This window comes from Nyctereutes procyonoides, unplaced genomic scaffold (genome assembly GCF_905146905.1).
Source record: "Nyctereutes procyonoides isolate TBG_1078 unplaced genomic scaffold, NYPRO_anot_genome, whole genome shotgun sequence".
Classification (NCBI taxonomy): Eukaryota; Metazoa; Chordata; class Mammalia; order Carnivora; family Canidae; genus Nyctereutes; species Nyctereutes procyonoides.
Window position 1 is genome coordinate 7,238,715 of NW_026575125.1, and position 14,850 is coordinate 7,253,564.

The window sequence follows — 14,850 nt, forward strand, 5'->3', positions numbered from 1 at the left end:
CCCAAATAATCAATGTTACATTAAAAAAATGATCTTTCTATTCATTAATTCAATAATCTATACATTCACCAGATAGGCAAATAAGTTTTGTGCTAGGCATTGGGAAAAATTCAGATCCTCCACTGTACAGGTTTCGAGGACTTATTCAAAGAATTGTATAAAAGAACTGCCAAAAAATTGAAGTCTTTCTTTCTTTACTGACATTTTATGGATTTCAGGGAACGTTCAGCTGCTGTCATAACCTCGGCAAATCAATCCCAATTTGTAAGAAGATATTGTAACCCTAAAAGGTCACCTCATGTGTTCCTTGCATAGGAAGGACTAAGGAAGGGCAAAGATGAGCACGACTGGGGACCAACGTGCCATATTTGATTTGTCCCCTGACACTGTACCTTTAAAAGAGAGCTTTGTCAGGCAATACTGGAAATGAGAGGTCTGTTATTTCGAGGTCTGGTACCCCTTTGCTATATAACTCCAAAAAATAAATGAACCTCTTGCTCTGCTCATCAAAAGGACTATGCAGGAAACACAAAAGTGTGTGATGTTACTAGAAGATAGATTTTTTTTTTAAAGATTGTATTCATTCATTTGAGATGGAGAGAGAACAAGCAGGGGGAGGAGCAGAGGGAGAGGGAGAAGCAGACTCCGCACTGAGCAGGGAGCCCGATGTGGGGCTAGATCCCAGGACCCCGAGATCATGACCTGAGCCGAAGGCAGATGCTTAACCGACTGAGCCACCCAGGGGCCCTTAGAAGACACATCTTAAATGAAGTTATAATGCTATAACTTCGGAGAGACTTTCTGGAAGAATATTAAATTAAGAAAGCCAGTATCATATCCTACAAGAAGGGCAATTTTAGCCTATGAAGAAATGTGTATTCGCGTGTTAGAAGCCAAACCTCCTCTACGTAATCCTGTAAACAAAGGAAGATCATTTTCTTGGCTCATAGGGATACAATATTTCTTTCTCCAAAGCCTTTTCTCAACATAATGTACAAATCCTTTTGGGCACTTTTGAAATAGACTCAAGCATTTTCAAGTATTATTTGTCATAATGAAATGAATACATTTACAAATGTTATTCTACCATGTGGGGAGTCGATCCGTATCTCGGTCTACTCTTTTTCCTTTCTTGGCAAATAGTCTTATTAAAACTCATACACTCCCGAGAGCCTTTGCTGTATTTAAGTGTCACTTGAGTTTAGTGCGATGGGATCACAGGCATGTAGAAAAGAACAAAACCACTTCAGGACACACCTTCATCTAGAAATAGCGATACCTCCAGGCAGTTTATAAATCTCTACTCCTGAGAAAGAAAGGCTCCATTCTGCATTGGCTCAGCGTTCCTGGGGGATTTGTACTACAATACCACTCAATGGTGTCATTTACAGGCAGGGCCATAATGGCTGTGAATTAATGATAACTATTGTCCACATTTTTGAGCACGCTGTAACAATTTACATTCTGTTGCTAATAAAACGAGGAAAGGGTGACAAATAAAAGTGGAATTTAAATTGGATAACTGAGATGGTAAGATGTAATTTTTATGTGAGGTTATAGTTTATTCTTTTCTCTGGTAATCTGTGACTTGCATGCAAATATAAAGCACATATTTTAATTCTTAAAGCCATAAGAATATACTATTTACAATATTTCAAACAATAATTACTTTCACCCTCTTTAAAGTCTACAATAGAAAACTACATTTACATATTAAGATATAATAAATATGAAATATATTATTTTTACCTTGTAAACATAAGCTAAGGTTTAAAAAAATGGTATTTTTACACAATGAAGTAATTATTTTTACCACATAGTTATAATTTAAGATTTAAAAACCAACTGTATTTTCTCTTGCCTGTTTTGGAGTTGTTTTAAACGTCTTAAAACGTCTACCATTAGAGAATTCAGTGAACAAGTTAAATCAGAGGAATATCCAGGACTGTGCCAATTTCTCTATGAAACTCCCTATGCACACAAAGATATACCCCATTCATAAAGATATTATTTATTCTGTTTTATATCTGTTGAAATAGTCATGATATCTAACATTAAGTGATCAACTATCAATACAAAGTAAAATAAAACCACACTTGCACAAAGTTTTGTTTTTAATTATGTGTGTCTGATTCGCATAAGCTCTGCAAGAAACAAGGGCTGATATCTCTCTCCATTAACCACTAATTTTCAGCCGTAAGGTGCAGAAGCAGATTTAAAGACATTGGTACTTATCAGAAGGGATCAGGCAGGCAGGCACCCAAATCTACCTCGTGGTAAGATGCTCATCAAGTGCTTGCAACCCAGTGAGCTACCCTGAAGGTTGACATTCTCCTTCTTCTCTACCTAGACCAGTGATTCTCAAAGGGGAGGGAGGAGTATTTTGCCCCCAGTGGACATGTGGCAGGTCTGGAGACATTTTTGGTTATCAGGTCTTGGGAGGGTGCAGGGGTTGCTACTGGCGTCCAATGGGTAGAGACCAAAGATACTGCTCAACATCCTAGGATACACGGAAGAGCCCCACAAACAACTGTCCAACCACAAATGTCAACAGCGCCAAGGCTGAGAAACCCTGCCCTGGAAGAAACTAGATTGGGTGTTGGGGAACATTTAGGATGCAAGCCCAAAGAGGCTGTGAAGGTGTGTTTGCGTATATATTGCCCATCTGTACATATATCGACAATGGAGCTGGGTCATGCCCCTATTTAACTTAAGCAAATGCAAAGGCAAGGGACCATGTTTGGGGGAAGAGAAAGTTGAAATGTTCGACAACTCTTCCCAGCATTAAATGGATCTATTCCCCAAGGTGACTATGTGTGAAGTGTGGGTCCGCTGTGTCTTGAGGAAGTATCAATTCTCTGTGTTTCTCAGAGTGTAAATCGAAGGCCAATCTAACGTTGAAAGACCTATTTTACACAACACTGCTCCTTTATTGCTTATCAGCATCCTAGCCAGGGCTTCACTGGAGACCCAGCAATCACTGGGAATTTTGACAATTCAGCCGTGCACCAAGACAAGCCCATATAGGTGTGAGAATTTTAGCGGGGAGGTATTGACTACAGCTACATCAGATTATGAAAATATTTCTTCATCTTTTAAAAAACCAATATGTATGAGATACCACTGCACACCTACCAGAATGGACAAAATAAAAGTAGGAACAACATCAATGCTGGGGAAGATGCAGAGAAACTGGGTCACTGACCATGGCCGGTGGGAATGTGTGATGGTTCGGCCGCTCTGGAACGCTGTTTGGCAGTGGAGTATAAAATGTAACATGCCCTTCCCACATGACTCAGCAATCACACTTCCCATCACAAAGAAATGGAAATCTATGGTCACACAAAATCCTGTACACCGATGCTCATGGCAAATTATTTGTAATAGCCCCATACTGGAAACAACCCAAATATCCCTCAACAGGTACTCGGTTAAACTGCAGTGCAACCACACTGTGGAATACTACTCAGTAATGAAGAAAATCAAACTAGCGATCCACGCAACAATTTGGGTGACCTTCCAGAGAATTATGCTGAATAAAAAATACCAATCTCAGAAGGTTACACACTGCATGATTATATTTATATAATAGTCTTGAAGTGACAAAATTATAGAGATGGAGAACAGATTCCTGGTTGCCAGGGGTTAAGGAGACAGGCGTGGGTGAAGGGTACATGGGACCTCCTTGTACACTGGTTCCTAAGGATCTATAATTATTTCAAAATAGAAAAATATTTTTAAAAGCCAGATTTTTATAGGCGCCTGGGTGGCTCAGTCGGTTGAATATCTGCCTTTAACTCAGGTCATGATCCTGGGGTCCTGGGATCGAGCCCCGCATTGGACTCCCTGCTCAGTGGGGAGTCTGCTTGTCCCTCTCCCTCTCCCTCTCCCCTCCCCCTGCTCCTGCTCTCTCTCTCTCAAATAAATAAATAAAATCTTTAAAAAAGAAAACCCACATTTCTACACTAACAGAGCCCTGGGAAACAAGAGCATCCAAATGGCCACATTCAGTCGTAGAGTTGGTCATGGCTAGTCTTAGCTCTCAGTAACAGCAGCCCTATGCACCTTCAAAGTATACTTTTTACCAATTCTACCTTCTGTATTTACCGCTCTCCCAAGTAATTTTGTTTTTGCTTGCAGGACAGAAACACATAAACACGAGTATTAATTACAATTTCAGTTCCAAGTAGAGTTTTTTTTTTAAATTTATTTATTTATTTATTTATTTATTTATTTATTTATTTATTTATTTATGATAGTCACACAGAGAGAGAGAGAGGCAGAGACACAGGCAGAGGGAGAAGCAGGCTCCATGCACCGGGAGCCCGATGTGGGATTCGATCCCGGGTCTCCAGGATCGCGCCCTAGGCCAAAGGCAGGCGCCAAACCGCCGCGCCACCCAGGGATCCCCCAAGTAGAGTTTTAAATATAAGGTGCATAATACTGTAAAATCATGGAACCACTGTAAGGAATAAACAGATGAAGAAGAAATGCTTTCTTGGATCACGCTGTATGACAAAGGCTCCTTTCTTAACCAAACTTTACTCAGGCTGCCTCAGTCCTCCTCTTTTTTTTTTTTTGTTCAAAGATTTTACTTATTTATTCACAAGAAACAGAGAGAGAGAGAGGCGGAGACACAGGCAGAGGAAGAAGCAGGTTCCCTGTGGGGAGCCCGATGGGGGACTCGATCCCAGGACCCCGGGGTCATGCCCTGAGCCGAAGGCAGATGCTCAATCTTTGAGCCACCCTGGTGCCCTAGTCCTCCTGACTAGGCCTCAATCTTAGCCTCTATCCTTGCTGGGCCTACATAGCCCAGTGTTAGCAAGAATCCTGCTAAGTCAGTTTAGAGACAATCCCCCACCCTCAAGATCTCGTCACCCTGACCTGCCTTCAGGAAGAATCCTCTTAAGTTGGCTTAATAAGAACCCCTCTACCCTGATGTCTCCTGTTAATAGGTTTCCATCATGCTATGAATTTCTAGCTGCACGGTCTAAGTCAGATCTCTCTCCCCTATTGCTATCATGAAAGTCGTAAATAAAGTTTTCCTACGGTTTTAACAAGGGTCAGAACAATTTTTCCTGGGACCCGGGGTGGCTCAGCAGTTTAGCGCTGCCTTCAGCCCAGGGCGTGATCCTGGAGACCTGGGATCGAGTCCCACGTCGGGCTCCCTGCATGGAGCCTGCTTCTCCCTCTGCCTGGGTCTCTGCCTCTCTCTCTTTCTCTCTCTGTCTCTCATGAATAAATAAATAAAATATTTTTAAAAATTAAAAAAAATAATTTTTCCTTTAACACATGAAATCTAATGATAAGTGATCATGTCCATCAATGAGATTTGGTATTGTTTCAGCATATGAGGAGAACTTGTCCTACAAAGGTACTTTTTAGCAACCAATTAGTTTTCTCACTTTATGAAGAGAACAGTCTTAGAAAACAAAGATCCTGTCTCCCCACAGAGCAACGGGTAGCTGTACTTACCGTCTATAGTAAGAGATTCAGGTTCGGGACCCCTGTGGGGCTCAGTGGTTGAGCATCTGCTTTCGGCCCAGGGCGTGATCCTGGGTTCCGGGTTTGAGTCCTGCATCGGTCTCCCCGCAGGGAGCCTGCTTCTCCCTCTGCCTGTGTCTCTGCCTCTCTCTCTGGGTCTCTCATGAATAAATAAATAAAATCTTGAAAAAGAAGAGAGACATTCAGATTCTCCAGCTCAGGATCCACACCCACAGGGCAAATCTACCACCTGCACAGCATCCAGCGAGGCTGCTCTGGGTTACCCTGTGGGATTGGGGCTGGCGAGAACGAGTGCGATACTGAGGCTCATGCTGCTTGCTGTGCCCTGTGAGTGATAAAACCCTCTGTCTCTGCCCCAGGAGTCTCATGTCTTCTGCCAACACCCAAGAAAACAGTGGCAGGAGAACCTGTTAGCTAGCAAGTAGGGGAAAGCCTCATACCCTTCACAATTCTTGACAACCACCACTCTATAACTTATTTAACACACATTTACATAGTATTTAGTCTGTATTAGGTGCTCTTCTAAGTGAGAGACTAACTCACTTAATCTTCATAATAACCCTGTAAGATAGATACTGTGACTATTATTTCCATTTACTGGGGAGGTAACTGCAATCATCATGATGAAGTAGGTGGATCATTCCCATAAAATGATAATAAGTACTTGTATATATCTATAAGCATGAAATGATTTTCCTTATCTTTAAAAACGATTTTATTTATTTATTCATGAGAGACAGAGAGAGAGAGGCAGAGACATAGGCCGAGGGAGAAGCAGACTCCCTGCAGGGAGCATGACACAGGACTCGATCCCAGGACCCTGGGATCATGACCTGAGCCAAAGACAGATGCTCAACCAGTGAGCCACCCAGGCGCCCCGGATTTTCCTTATTAAAAGAAAGAACATACCTTGAAACCTCAGACCCAGGCAACTGCTCTCCTCTGGTTGGTCTTGATCATAAAGCCCCAGTCTTCCTGAAGGCTGACACAAAACCCCATGGGGCAGAAATATTAAAACCACTCATAATTGACCTTTGGTATTTTGAGAGGAAAAGTAGAGGCTATTGCCCTAAAGATTCTTCCAGGATCTTGAGTATTTAAAGTGGGCCCTCTTATGTCCTTGGAAACGGTCATAATTCCAACAAACTGAGTACTAACAACATGAGCATCCTCCCAGAATTAGACCTTCAGTAGCAAGCAAATTTGGAGGTTATTTGTGCTTTATAAAGCTCAGGCACTTGACATTTGTTAGCTAGGGAGCGGAAGACAAAGCAATAAACAGGCCTAGAAATCTGGACTCTTGCATGAATGCTTGCTGTGAACCAGTTCCACTTTCATTCATATAAAATCTTCAGAAATTAGCTACTTTATGATAGGAGTCCTTCTCGGATTATTTCCAACATACCTGGGGAGAGTCAACAAGATGTATCACTCTGGTGAATTGAATGATTATTACAAAGATAGATGGACTAAAATATGAGTATCAGGAACAATCCAAAAAGAAGGATGTGGACAGACACTGCATAAGAAATGCTAACGGCCCTAAAATACATGCAAAGATGTTCAACATCACCCAGAAGAGAAACAAACGGAAAGCTACACAGAGATACCTCTTTTCACGTATTAAGTAGGCGAAAATGTAGACGGTGGATGATGCACTCTCTGGGGAAGCTCTGGGGAAGCACTTGCACACACCGGGTAGGCAATTTTACTTATTCGTCGAAATTAGAAACTGACCCAGCAATTCCATTTCTTAGGATTTGTAATACAGACACACCCACCCCACACCAACTGATGGATGTCTGAGGCTTTTCTAGGCACACTGTTTTAAGAGCAAAAGATCGGATACAACCCACATGATCAGCAAGGGAAGGGGCAGATAAATCACGGCACGTCATCACGATGGAATGCTGCACAGTTGTTTAGGAAAAGGCAGAGGGAAGGGGATCCCTGGGTGGCTCAGCGGTTTGGTGCCTGCCTTAGGCCCAGGGCGTGATCCTGGAGTCCTGGGATCGAGTCCCACATCGGGCTCCCCGGATGGAGCCTGCTTCTCCCTCTGCCTATGTCTCTCCCTCTCTCTCATAAATAAATAAATAAAATATTTTTTTAAAAAAAGGAAAAGGCAGAGGGAAGCTCTGGGCAAACTTGTAAAGATCTCCAGGATAAAGTGAGGGGTAAAAGGGTGTAAATAATGTATGTGAAAGGCCACTATCTACATAAAATGAGGGAAATATTTTCCTAGTCTGCCTCCGATAATCAGAATTGCTGGGAGTCTCCCATCAATACCTAGAAATGGAGATCACTCTCAGAGACACACAATGTACTTCACATCTTTGGCCAGCTCAGGAATGATAATGTTTATAGACTCACTAGGGACTTCAGAAATCCTCTAAGTTTTTCTTCAATGCTAGTATTTAAGGGGCGCCTGGGTGGCTCAGTCGACTAGGCACCTGCCTTTGGCTCAGGTCATGATCTCAGGGTCCTGGGATCCAGCCCCACATCACATCAGGCTCCCTGCTCAGCAGAGAGCCTGCTCCTCCCTCTGCCCCTTCCTCTGCTCATACTCTCTCTACATCAAATAAATAAATAAAATCTTTAAAAGAGAGAGAGAGAGATGCTAGTATTTAAATTAGCATGAGGATAATGTGGACACTCCAATACTCTGAGTTGACACCCTGAGTCGACGGTTCAAACAAGGTTCGAAGCCCTCTGAGATCACAGTTAGGCCTCGCGCCTAGGCCAGTGACTTTCAGACTGTTCCCTGAAATGACCCACAGCCAATCAGCAGTTTACCTGGTTAAAACTCGGGGGGTTTGGTAGTGCTTTGAAGGGGATGCTCCCTTCTTGGGTTTTCTGCATTCAGACAAGATTTGCAGAGGAGCTAACAACAAAGGGATTTAATTAGAAAACAAGAGCATACTGTGGGTCGCTTTTTGAAGAGGAACCACGAATACATATTCTTGTGGGCTTTTGCCTGATTGCGTTTGTTAATAAGGAATGCCAAAACATGTGCACCAAAAACCATTCAAGGTCTTTTGGTAGCAAATTATACTTGTAAATTTGATGTAAGTTGATCACTGGAAGAACTCACACTCTTTGAAGATTTGAATTCATAAATGTATGAAAGAATTAAGTGGTTCTTTCCCCTAGTGATATAAAGTATTAAATGGCAGGGAAAAAATGTGTTTGAAATCAACGGAGGAAATAATTCATTTTGAAAATTATCCCATAAAAATGTTAAATAGGAAAAATATGTTGGGCCAGTTTCTACTGGATAAATAGAGCAGAAATACACAGTGGTCCAGCCTAAGGCCGATGGGCCGGGAAATGTCCCATCAAGCTCTTTGTCTTCTGTAATTTTCTTGTTACTCAACTCGGACAGTGTTAGGCACAGTCATCTATTCCACCCCCAAACGACAAAGAAAGGGAGACTAACTCTGATCAGCAGAAAACTGGCTGGCCTTGGGAGCCTTCAATGGGGGCAGTGGCTCCTGATCAAGGAGAAATGAATGTCTTTGAAGACTGCATCTTGGATTGTTTTGTTAATACATGAAATTCTCTCTTTATCATGCAGAAGACTCGTTTCAAAAGGAAAGTGCAAGTCAATGAGGATTAGTTTGGCTTCTCGGAACTAAATCTACAAAACGAATAAAACGAGGCTGAAATAAACAAGAATGTGAAATTGCTCATCCGCGGGGATGATGTAACTAATACTGACATAATTTCCAAGCACGAAAGCAAAACTAGGTCAAAGCATGTTGGCCTAACATAATAAGCATTTTCGCTCCCAGAATTTTACCATGTAGGCTGTGTCTGCAGGCATTAATGTCTTCTGTTATCAATGTTCGGGGCTGTCACAAACAATTCATGTCTTATCACTCTTTGTTAGTTAAACCAAAACAATGTAGTTTACATGTGAACTATTCCATTCTGACAGCTGAAATGTTAGAAAGGGGAAATGTTAAAAATATTCAGGAAGTGTCTCCTCCAGGCTGAGAAGCACTGATCAGTAAATATTTATTATTTAATCGTCTCCTATCACGTTCTCCTCCACTCCGAAATTTTTCTTACTCAGTTATTCTGACTTTTATTATTCCTTCTTTCACCCAGAGTCATATGGAGAGCGCGGTAGCATCGATACCTCTTTAGAAATCCTCTTTACACCCTGACCGATGAGAAAAACCTCAACTGAGTCCATCAGTGAGTAGCCAATTTTTCCATTCTGCTTTCCCCAGATGCAGACTAAAACGACTCATACTTGCTTCGCCCTTCTGTTTGCTCCATTTCATTTTCCTTCACAAAGCACCCCTGATTAATTCACAGAGAAAGGGACTCCCCTCTCTCCTACAACTTTTTTCTGTGTAAACATAATCCTCCTAAGGTTTTGCTCTCTGATGTGTTCACACTTGCCTAAAATCAGAGCAAAGAATATGTAGACAAAAGTAGCACAAAATCCAAAGATGAGGCTGTGTGACCATTTGGATCTTTCAGATAGTATTTGCTCCTTACAGGGGATGATCACAGTCCTTCCTGATTCTTGACTCTTTAGAAACCATCAACCCCGCTGGAACCGTCTTGGCATTTATCAGCACATTAAATTAGGCCGTGACCCCAAAACACCCAAATTACATCTTACCAGAAGGCATGTGGTGTAGTCAAAAGACAGTAAGATGGGGAGTCCATAGACTCAGTTTCTAGAAGTAAACCTGCTCATACCTTTGCTCCCTGATGGAGGGGACAGCATTCTTCTGAGTGACAACTTCAACCCACAAGTGCTCAACTTTTCACCAGTACTCTTCACATGTCCTAAATAAAGATTTCTAATATTTGGTGATGTCTTCCATTTATCTGTTTCTTTATCTGGTCATTCATCTCGTTATTGGCAAGTGAGCATTCAACAAATTCCACTTGTCCACAAACAGCTCCTTTCTTCTTAATTATTTGGTGAAGGCCACTTCAAAATACATACAACTGAAGCCACACTCTACCGCTTGACATATGACAGATAACATAGTCTACTGCGTGAACCCTTTGAAAATGTATTAGTCCCGTTGTCTCCCTAAACCATTAAATGTCTCAGAAATTTCTATTTCATCATTTTAACCATAACTCTCAGATGGTCTGTCACACCCAGAAGCAGTGAAAATGCTTTGTCCAGCATATGTCTTAAATTTCGTAGAGAAAATGTGGCCGCCATGTGCAGAGGATAGAGCAGAAGACTTCAGTCTCCTCTCAGAAACATTCTCTCAGTTGCTGAGTGACCTTGGGCGTGCCACTCCCCTGGCAAAATAAACCAACTGCACATGGCCCAAAGGTCTAAGACACCAGGTCGGGCTTCATGAGAGCAAGAAGCAGACTCTGGTTTTGCTTTTAGGCCTTGAGCTATGGGAGGACACATCCCATTTCTTAACTGCTTCTGTAGCCCCATCATGGAGAGTCTAAGCAAAGCTGCCGGACACGTTCCAGGCTGTGTCCTCACCCAGAACACAACCGCATGGGTTACCTGGTTAAGCAATTGCAACCTACTTTTATGTTTCATGTTTCTCTCAGGTCAAACCATTCGGCCCTTGCCATTCCCCAACCCTTCTAACATCCTTTCTTCCTCTTGAAAATGGTTTCTGGAATATGCTCTTTCCTGCCAAAATTCATCTAGCACATGCTCATAAAATATTTACTGATTCCCTGTGTGTGCCAGACACTGTGCTTGGGCCCAGGGATTTAAAGGTAATTGAGATGTAACCCTTGCTCTTGAATAACTCAGTCCCAAGATTGGTAGACAAATAATTAACTGGAAACATCCACACCATTTCAAATACTTGTGTGAGGGTGCCTGGGTGGCTCAGGGCATGACCCCGGGGTCCTGGGATCAGAGTCCTGCATCTGGCTCCCCACAGGGAGCCTTTTTCTCCCTCTGCCTGTGTCTCTGCCTCTCTGTGTCTCTCATGAATAAATAAATAAAATCTTTAAAAAAAATACTTGTGTTGATAAGAGGAAGCTCCAGCTCTTTTTCTTTCCATTTATTCTAATCCAATAGACAGTGCTCAGTCTACTAAGAGCATCCTTACAAGCAAGCCAAACCCCCACGTGCTCCGTTTCACTGTCCCCTCACTTGGCTCCCTGTGCTTCCCTGGCCGTCACTCACCAAGACCTCAGTGGGTCCATAAGTTGAAGCAAGATGCTGAGAAAAGAATAAGTGTAGAGATGGGACTCACGGGTGGACACATCTGCAAGTCCCATCTGCCAAAGGCATGACCCTGCCCACTGACGTTGTCCTGCAAAGGGCAATTGTGATTTTTACAGCTCCAGGCTCTACTGCTTTTTCTCCAAGATCCATCCTGAGGTTTGAAAGGCTGAGTCATGAGCTTTAGCTCATCCATATTGCTTCTTCCCCAACACCTGGTGGAGGCCATTGTCTAGAGGAAGGAAGTAGGAGTGTGATTTGGCGGTGGGGCAGGGCAGGGGGGAGGTTGGGCCATTAAAGAAACTCAAGTCTCTGTGTATTAGGATAGGGGGTCCCAATGGGACCCAGAAGGTATCAGAAAGATGGAGAAGGAAAGGCGTAAACACTAGTGTAAACTTTACCCACTTCAAGAATTGCCAAAGTAATGGTAACTCTTTCTCCTTCTGGGTTCCAGCCTGTGTAACATGGAGGCATGTCCTCGAAACTCAGAACTGAATCTGACGTCAATCTGATTGGTTATTTTTTAAGATAGTGAGTTCTGGAAATGGAATCATTTCTCATTGGAAAACATCCAGGGTTTCAAAGGACAAACTCTTAGAGCATAAGGTCTTCCTAGATTGGGGACTGCCTTGGAGTTATTTTCCTCTATTGATAAAAATTGGTTAAATTGCTACTTAATAATTATGATAAACGGGGATCCCTGGGTGGCTCAGCAGTTTGGTGCCTGCCTTCAGCCCAGGACGTTATCCTGGAGTCCCAGGCTCCTTGCATGGAGCCTGCTTCTCCCTCTGCCTGTGTCCTGGCCTCTCTCCCTCTCTGTGTCTCTCATGAATAAATAAATAAAATCTTAAAAAAAATAATGATGATGATAAATGTATTTTAACTAGGAATTCGTAACTTTCTACAGATCGATATGTAGCTAAAAATTAACTAACCTTCACAAATCCAAATCACTTGTCAAGTCGCCAAAGTTCAAGAAATCTTTGGCTACCATCAATTTATCAAGTAGATCCTTATCCATACAAGTATAGTTATCAAGAAGCAGGCATTCTGCCCACGAATAACTTACATTATGCTACTGGTACAATAAACTATATATCAGATCAAAAGTCCTTTGAGGGCAGGGATCATATTAAAATCATGTTTGTAGCCCAGAAAGGCATATAATAATCATTTAAAGTAGCTTAAATGAATGGACTACTGCATATATTAATTCTATAAGTACTCAGTAAATGTCCTTGAATAATGTAAGAACAGGAGGAGAGCCTCTGTATTATACTCATCATAAACAGTTGACTGTATATAAAACCTTTAAATCCACTTGCACTACAAATGATCAGTACATCTTCCATTGTTTATGCCTTTTTAAGCCAAAACTTCTTTTATAGCACAGAGCAGATAAGTTCTTAGTTTTATGTTTGCTTGTTTTGTTTTGTTTTAGGAAAGTCTTCTCTAAACATTTTTTTTCCAGTGCCGCAATTTTCTGACCTCTTTAACACGACCAGACTTTCTGGAGGCCATTAACCATCCTAATCTGTGTCTGAGGGATATTTTCCTCCGGGGTGGGGGGTGGGGGGAAGGGGGGCGGGGATCTGGTGGATCCAGATGGGTCCCTAATATTTTGTCCTTTCATTGAAATAAATTTCTAGGACGTGCCAGGTCGTAAAACTAGGCAAGCAACCTTCTAGAACAAAACCCCGAGATGAGTTTCATGTGAAATAAAAGGAGTTGATAATGAGCCAGAAAGAATCATGTTGATAAAACCATCCCATATCTAAATGGGAGATTAGATTCCTGTTTGACCTGGCTTTGTAGCCCTTTCTTTAATCACAGAGTATTTGATATTCTCTTCCTTGAATGAACTCATTTTCATCGTGGCTTTGGTCACAAGATTAAAGAATCGCTAACTAATTGTTCCAAATAAGCAGGGCAATTCTCCTGGACTCTGATCTGGCTCCCAGCGGCGTCCACCGCCGGTCTTCCGTCATACACACTTCAAGCCTGACCTCTGCAGGTGGATAACTGAAATGCACACCACCCAACCGGACTGCGGCCTTTCTTTGGAAAATCCCACCAAATTCTCAAAATGCAAACGCTCACACCAAGTACAACATAGATATTGATGTAATATGTTGGCTTTCCCTTTCATTTCATAAGTTGCTTTTTGGAAGTAGCAACCGTTTGACTGGAAAGCATTTAAATTTCATCTGCAGAATACTTGGGTCGTGGCTAACCACTCATTCTTTTTGCCCATCGAGAAAAAAATCCACATGATTTGGATGAACTGGGATCCTCAGATCATGCGGGTTAAAAATGTCCTGATCGGCCTCACCTTTTCCTCATCGAACAAATTGAATGACTCTTTGTCGGGTGACCAATCCCGCCCCCCCTTCACAAAACACCGTGCAGTCCAGGTTGCCATAGCTACCTTGGATGTCTATTTACCACACAAGGGATCAAAGCCAGGAGACATCCACATACACACTTAGCCTTAAAACTTGCTGGAATGTCTGCGGATAACATGCACCTACCAATTAAAGGATTTGCCCACAGCCTATGCGGGCCATAGCCAAGCAAACTACGAACCCATGTCCTAACGAATGGCAAGGAAAAGCCGACTTGAATATTTCAAAACGACCAATAAGAAGCTTTAATTGACAGCAAGTCCTATGGTTAATAAATTCCCTGCAAGGGAGAGAGAGCAGGGAAGGCATGAACATTTCAACGTGTGTCGAAGACCCTGGACCTCCAAACCAACCTCCAAACCACGTGCAAAAACTTGAAACAGCTGTTGAAAGGGAACATTTCTCAGATACATATTTGAAATTCCGGTTAGTTAGCATATCTTTCTATCTCAATGTTGGGACAAATGAGAACAGAAATGCCTTTTAAACTTTTATAGGCTTGACTTTCAAATGAAGGGAACCATAAAACATACTTGGGACGCTACGTGCTGGTTACAGACCAGTAAGAAAAAGGACGCTGTAGAAGGGTCCTGTTTTAAGCCCTGTCACTTCTGATTCCGAGCCTCGGGCGCACAGGTAGCCTGTCTTTCGGAGTGGGTAGGATTCATGGACAGAAGCGCACCTAATTTGCTGTGTGTCTTTTATGCTTCACCCTTCTCTGCCTTCACCTCACCATTTGTTCAATGAGGATCAAACTGC

General features: G+C 42.3%; 1 protein-coding gene across 7 annotated transcripts in view; it reads right to left on the minus strand.

The window, feature by feature from the left end:
• Nucleotides 1–14,850, minus strand: part of MID1 (midline 1) — a 344,420-nt gene that overhangs the window by 137,104 nt on the left and 192,466 nt on the right. The window contains exon 1 of one of the 7 annotated variants that reach the window (XM_055338676.1): nt 6,415–6,450. The exons of the other annotated variants lie outside the window; for them this stretch is intronic. The gene's annotated coding sequence lies outside the window, so the exon portion shown is untranslated. Of the gene's footprint in view, nt 1–6,414; nt 6,451–14,850 lie in introns of those variants that run through there. 7 annotated transcript variants of the gene reach the window in all.